Source organism: Magnolia sinica, chromosome 6 (assembly GCF_029962835.1).
Source record: "Magnolia sinica isolate HGM2019 chromosome 6, MsV1, whole genome shotgun sequence".
In the NCBI taxonomy this organism is placed as follows: domain Eukaryota; kingdom Viridiplantae; phylum Streptophyta; class Magnoliopsida; order Magnoliales; family Magnoliaceae; genus Magnolia; species Magnolia sinica.
Genome location: NC_080578.1, coordinates 101,535,759 through 101,542,769, shown reverse-complemented (window position 1 = coordinate 101,542,769; position 7,011 = coordinate 101,535,759).

The window sequence follows — 7,011 nt, the reverse complement described above, 5'->3', positions numbered from 1 at the left end:
GGCCACACTACATGGAATAGACGCTATGAGATGCCAATCATATGTTTGTGTGGTGGGCCACCATAGTGTATATCTTTCCATCAAGACCGTTAATCAGGTGTAACTCACCAGGATGAATATAAAGTACAAAAATAGCTTGATAAAAACTCATGTGGGCAACGGCGTGTGAACTTAAGGGGTTTTGGTAGTGATTTTATTTTTTTCTCGCGTGGGTGTGGCCGAAATTAGTTTTTATTCAAGTTTATTTTCATTATTTACGGTAAAAATAACGGTTTTCGCATGATGGACGGACTGGATTTTACCCACATAACATGGGGGGCCGCAATGAGCTTGCGAGTATTACGCCCTGCGTAGAACAACTGCTGGAGAGGATGACGAAAGGAGAGGCGTGCGTTTTTCGTCTATCGCGAGTGAGGTTACACGGTGTATCTCTGTCACTATGGGGCACATACTAATATTTCTTATGATCTGAACTGTCCATTTTGTGGGAAATATGATATTTTGAATATAGTAATAAACTTACTCAGAATACAATGCTTAGAAATTTAATGTGGGTAGATGAATTTAGAGCAATGAAAATAAATTTTCAACAAAATAATATTCAAATATAGATTTATAAGTGATAATAATGAATAAAACTTATTATTAAATAACATGGAAGGTTCAGATCATTTGGATATCTCATAATATGGGGCTCTGTAGGTAGATGTACATGTAGTTTCATTAGTCGCGACAGAGGAAAAACGAACTGTCTAAGAAAGGGATGTTAGAGCCACCTCTCCCTGGTGCAGTACACGTGGCAGAGTGATGCATCAATCGGAGCCGTTCATCCAGTTATACGGAAAAGGGTGGTCGATGAGGAAAATAATTAGAAGTAAAAGGCAATCCCATCCGTCAATTTTCTTCACTTCCCAACCCGGTGTTGTGGATTGCTGTTTTCTACCGTTCGTTTGAAGGCGGCTGATTAGATGGATAGGATTCCTATGTTGGCGTAGATAGACGCTTACCATTATCCGTTCTTCCGTCTCCATCAGGTCACATCAGGAAAAAATGCTACTTGCAACACTCGAGTGCACTCCCCTCGCACGTGTATACAAGTCATTCACGTGTGAAATCTGAGCCGCTAATCGTGGTGCACTTCTGTGGGGCCCACCGTAATTGGGGATCCATCTCTATCATGATCTTCAATCGTAAGCCACGTGGCTAAATTCAGCTCGAATGGTGTCCTGACGTGGTCCATTAGCAAACTACCACACAGTGACACTAATTGTTTGGCACACGTGCAGTAGTACTCACATTTAAAAAAATTAAAAAAAAAACATTCAAATGATCTTCTTTTCATGTTAGTTATGATTTTCGGGGATAAATATTAAATAGTCACATACTTTGGTAGTCACAACCGTTATGTTCATTTAATGAGATGTCTTATTTATGCAAATCATTTTGAATTCAGACCAAAGTTAAGAGAGACAAATACATATGCTTGACTAGATTCCTTGTTTCATATATCAATTGAAATTAAGAAAATGAGAGAACTAGATGAGAAGGTGGATCCATATGATAACAAGTTAGTATTGGACAAACCCGTACTAACTAATACTATGGAGATCCAAAGATATAAAGAAATCACCTGGACATCCCAAGGTCGATTTTCGATCAGGATTAAGATATTAGGATCTAGTAGATATAGTCCATGTATCCCCTCCAATACTCCCAACCATCAAGAAACAGGACCGCATGTCAAATGTAGGAGGCAGTTTGATATAAACTACCAAACACCTCAAAGTGGATAAGGTGGGCTACCAGTGGAGATGTTGAGTGGTCATTATCGATCCGGGACTAACCCTTAAAGTTCCCAATCTTGGCTTAGCTATCTTTATAAAAGGGACTTTGGTGGTCACGGGTCTAATCTTTAATAGGCCACAAAGATCTTTATAAAAAACTAGCTACAAGAACAAGATCCAAGAAGTCAGCAAGTTCAGACCTGGCTGAAGTCTTTTCTTTATAATGCAAGCTAATAATTTCAGATCAATCAAGAATATTTCTATATCTAGAATTGTGACATGAGCACGAAAGATCCAAAAGCAGCAAGGAAGCCTAATAAAGGGTTTTACCGCCTTGACAAAGTATAAAAGGAGCACACAGAGAAGAACTCAAGACTCTATGCCAAACAAATGTATCTATTTTATATTTATTTTTTCATTTATCGTATCTTAGCCTAGACTAATTATAGCATAGACAGCTACTGCATAATGGCTCTCATTACATTATCTTAAGAGTAGAACAAATATCATCAACCTTAAATTATAGGATCATTATCAATTAAGACCCAATATGGTTAATCATACCAATCTGGTCACATCCTGCTAACCATTCACCTCGATTATCTATTTTGATAGACCTATCAGATATTTATTTTTCATTTTCATTTATTTATTTGGTTAAATGTTATTTTATCGATTATAATATGTCATACATTTAAATGTAAATAAAATCGACATTATTTTGCCTTATTTTTTTTATCATTACATTTTTGTTTGTTCAAGGAACATGCAAACATAAAGACCAGTGGAAGAAAAAGCTCTTAAATCTGTAAATTCACATCTACTATCCTAATGCAAAAAGAATTCATTCAAAATGGTCAACTCCTATCATTTTCACAAATCACCTGAACGGAGCTCAAACTATTGGTTGAGAAAATAACTGAATCATGTGTCAAATTTCTAATATGTCCATATTGATGCGAGGGAACACCAGTGATTCGATCAAACCTTTGAGTCAAGTAAACTTTAGCATACTTGCGCATCTTACGCATACACGTAAACTAGTACAAACCCTCATTCACATATGTGGCCTTGTTTGATTGAATTAGCAACAACAAATGGAACTTCAAGTAGGCCACACAACGATAAACCGTTGGGAAAAAATATGGTTTGACAAGTGACGCTGCTACTAGGTGGTTAATAGTTGGTGTTATGTGGCCCCCACCATGATGTGTGTGTTTTATTCGCGCCATCCATCCATTTTTTTCAAATCATTATAGGGCTTGAACCCAAAATTGAGGTAGACCTAAATTTTAAGTGGATCACACCATAGGAAAAATAGGAAAATAGTAGTGATTGAATGCCCACCATTAAAAACCTCCTAAGGCCCATTGTAATGTTTATTTGACATCCAACTTGCTGATTAAGTCATATAGATTTAGATGAAAGGATAAAACAAATATCAGTTTAATCCAAAACTTTCGTGGGGCCCAAGATTTTATTTTTATTTTTATAGTGGCATTCAATCAACACAATTTTCCTATGATGTGGTTCACTTGAGATTTGAATTTACGTCATTTTTGGGCTCAAACCATAAAATGATTTAGAAAATGAATGAATGGCGTGAATGAAACATGTATCTCATGGTGGGGCTTGCAAATTGGCTATGAGCCATTGGTTAGTGGAATGGTCACCAGCCAATCCATGTCCATTGGGAGTGAATATCCCACAAATAAAATTGCCCCCACAAAAAAGGACCCAATGTCTTATGTATATGCCATTTAATCAATTGATCAGGCACGCCCCACTAAAACTAAGGTGACACTATAAAATTAGGACATTACAAAATTCGAGTAGGGTACACCATGTGGATTTACTGGCAGTAGGCATGATTTTACATTGTTTATTAGCTCATTTAAGTTTATCATCAAATGGAATATTGGTTTCTGCGAGAGAACGTGAGCTGAAAAACACAATGGAAATTGTGGATTAGATGCGAGAGCAATGCAAGTTCCTTGGCAAAGTCAAACATACTAACAATATGATTTCCTTAGAGGGTGATCTATGCTATTTCCCTCTTAATGATGAAGCTTATCTCCCATTGTCTTATTGGCCAACTAATTATTAGTTGATTCGCTTTAAGGCAAGTGAGAGTTATCATATTCTACTCTACGGCACTAAAAGCCTATTTTACTTATGTTTGTTCTAATTAATGTTCGAAGTATCAGTATTGCTAAGTTTCGTTGGATATCGTTGACAATATCATCGGTAAATGAAAAAGCAAAGAAATGTGCAAAAAATGGTAGAATTTGTTGGCGAAACTTAAGATATATTAAAATACACATATTTGTACATTAAGAAATAAAAAAAATTGTATAACAAAAATGCATCCATAATAAGTTTTTATTTAATGGGGGCATAAAAACATGTGTTGTCATTGGGAATTAGTTCAACCATCCCATCCCATCCATCCAACTATCCTACCATTCATCCAACCTTCCATCCAAACATCTCTTAGTATTTTAGAATTTCGACAACACATAATATTTTAGTGAAAGATTGTAGTCTTAATATTGCTTATATTGCAATAAATATTATTATCGACAAATTGAATACTTCATGCAATTATGCACCCATAAAAAATTTAAATAGAATTTTGTAATCACAACTACTTGAAAGTAATTAGTGAAAGATTGTAGTCTTAATATTGCTTATGTTGCAATAAATATTATTATCGACAAATTGAATACTTCATGCAATTATGCACCCATAAAAAATTTAAATAGAATTTTGTAATCACAACTACTTGAAGGTAATTAGTGAAAGATTGTAGTCTTAATATTGCTTATGTTGCAATAAATATTATTATCAACAAATTGAATACTTCATGCAACTACCCATAAAAAATTTAAATAGAATTTTGTTTAATAAACAAATTTCTAGCGATATCGATATATTGATGACATTATCGAAATATCACTGATACACTACAACACGTGACGCTTCGAATTTGAAGTTCGGAAATATTTGTGATACAATAGTGATATCAATACATTGGTCATAGAAGCGATACCTGAAATTTACATAGTTAAAAATATTGGCGATACTTAGTGGTACACCAGCGATACTTAATGATACATTACCAATATGTAAAAAAAAAATATATTACTAGTGTTATTGGTATCACTACTTGTGTTATCGGTATCACCGAGCTAGAGATAGAAATAATATCAAGGATACTCCGAACAATGGTTCTAATAAAGAAATTAAGCTAGAAATCTAACAATACTAAACAAGAAACATTGAAGAAGTAATCTAAAAAGCCGAGGCACATTATAATCGTTGTCTTAAAGATAGATTTACCCCCACAAGGAAGAACCTCAACGCACTATATCCCAACAACTATGCCCTCATAATATAACAATTCTCCAGTATGAATGATGGCTTTAATTAGGTGCACACGTGATATCAACCAGAAAAACCCAAGCTGGCTCATACTAATTTGCCCATAGAAAAGTTTCAAAGAGAAAATCAAAGGAAAACTAGACATAATAGAGAAAAGATGTAGTCATTGGGGCTCGAGGTGCATGCAAGCAGTGCATTAATGATCTTCACCGCATGTCGGTTCAATTAATATTGCATCAGTGCATGGTGGCTCAGACAACATTGCGCCATGACCACAACTCCAACCCCAACATGTACATAGGAGGTTGGTCGAATGGCATATCCGTAGATTCTAGTAAACAAGTTAAGTGAAGAATTCTCATATAAAGACTTGAATTCTTAAATCCTCATTTTTTTGTTCTAACAGTTTATTCATTTACTTGTGATCAATTTATTCTTATTCCTGAAACCTCTTTCTCGCCCAAGTACACTTGCTTTGCACAGTGCTTCACTTGAACTTCTCTCTTTGTGAAGTCCTTTGCTCCGCTTTCTAGAGTCAACTCTAGTTCAAATACTAACAGCCTCGCACACACATCTTGCCATTAAAGGAGGGGATTGCTACATGTCAAGAAAATGAGGTAAAGAGAATCTTAAGATAAAGGATCTCTCCAGTACCATCTATAGTTCCTCTATTTAAAATCAACCTTTTAGCCTTTAGAGATTTACTTTCCAAATAGAGAGTGCTCATTTCAGGTAGTCGTACTGACTTGCTTGTGCTAATTGCATAGATAATTTCGACATGGTGCATGGGTGACATTGTTGCAAGCCAAGTTCCACTAGTGATATAAAGAGGTTTGGCTGCGTAGATCCTTGATTAATTGAAATATGTTTGAAAACAATGATGGACTTGAATTAGGATTTTTCAATGGGCTAGGCCTAGGCCTAACAAACTAAAAATTTCCGAAAGGCCTGACCTGATTGATTTCAAATCCGACCCAAAGACAATCCTAGGCCTTGCTCTCGACAATTCATCATTAAGGTTGTCTTGGTAACTGATGATTACTTAGGCAGTATGAGTATCAAAGGACATTACTTATTTACTTGAATGCTACCGTAGGTACATGCGAAGAAATAATCAAAAGGGCCTTATTTGAATCGGGGAGTTCCTATCATGAGTATATCTAACTGTTTGAGTTAGTTCAAGACACTAATATATGAATGTGTATGTGTGATTGTGGCACATCAGACATGATCAGTGCCAAGGAATGCTTTATGGTGGCTACATTGACCATACGCTTACCATTTTATCAGTTTGTTGAGTCTGTGACCTGAGTATCAGCACAGAGAATAAGTACTCTCCCAGTTGAATTTACTTCAAGAATCTCATAAAGAGGCACTACCTAAGTATTTTGGGCCTACTGAAAGAGAAGCTTTTAAAATCATCAACAAGGTGGGCCTAGCTAGGGTTGCCTTAAGACTAGAATTTTGAACTGTTCGAGCTGGGCCTATTCAAAATTTTGCAACTGATAGGACATGATCCAGCCCATTGACAGCCCTAGAGGCTTTACATGGATGCCCATGTGTTGTTGAATAGCTCTCAAAGACTGATTATCGGTGAGGATTATAAATCACCATTGGCCTGTGACATCTTCTATATACGAAGGAGGAACATTTTTGAAAGAAAGATTAAAGTGGTTTTTACAAAGTTTCCAAAAAAAGCCGTTTGATCTTTTAATGTAGATCTTCAATGTCCTGCAAGTGTTGCCCACTCTTATAGCCTGACCCTACTTAGTGAGGAGGAATCTAGGTTAGTGAGGAGGGACACTGCGTCGTCATCAAAGTGTTACAAAAATGCTACACACAG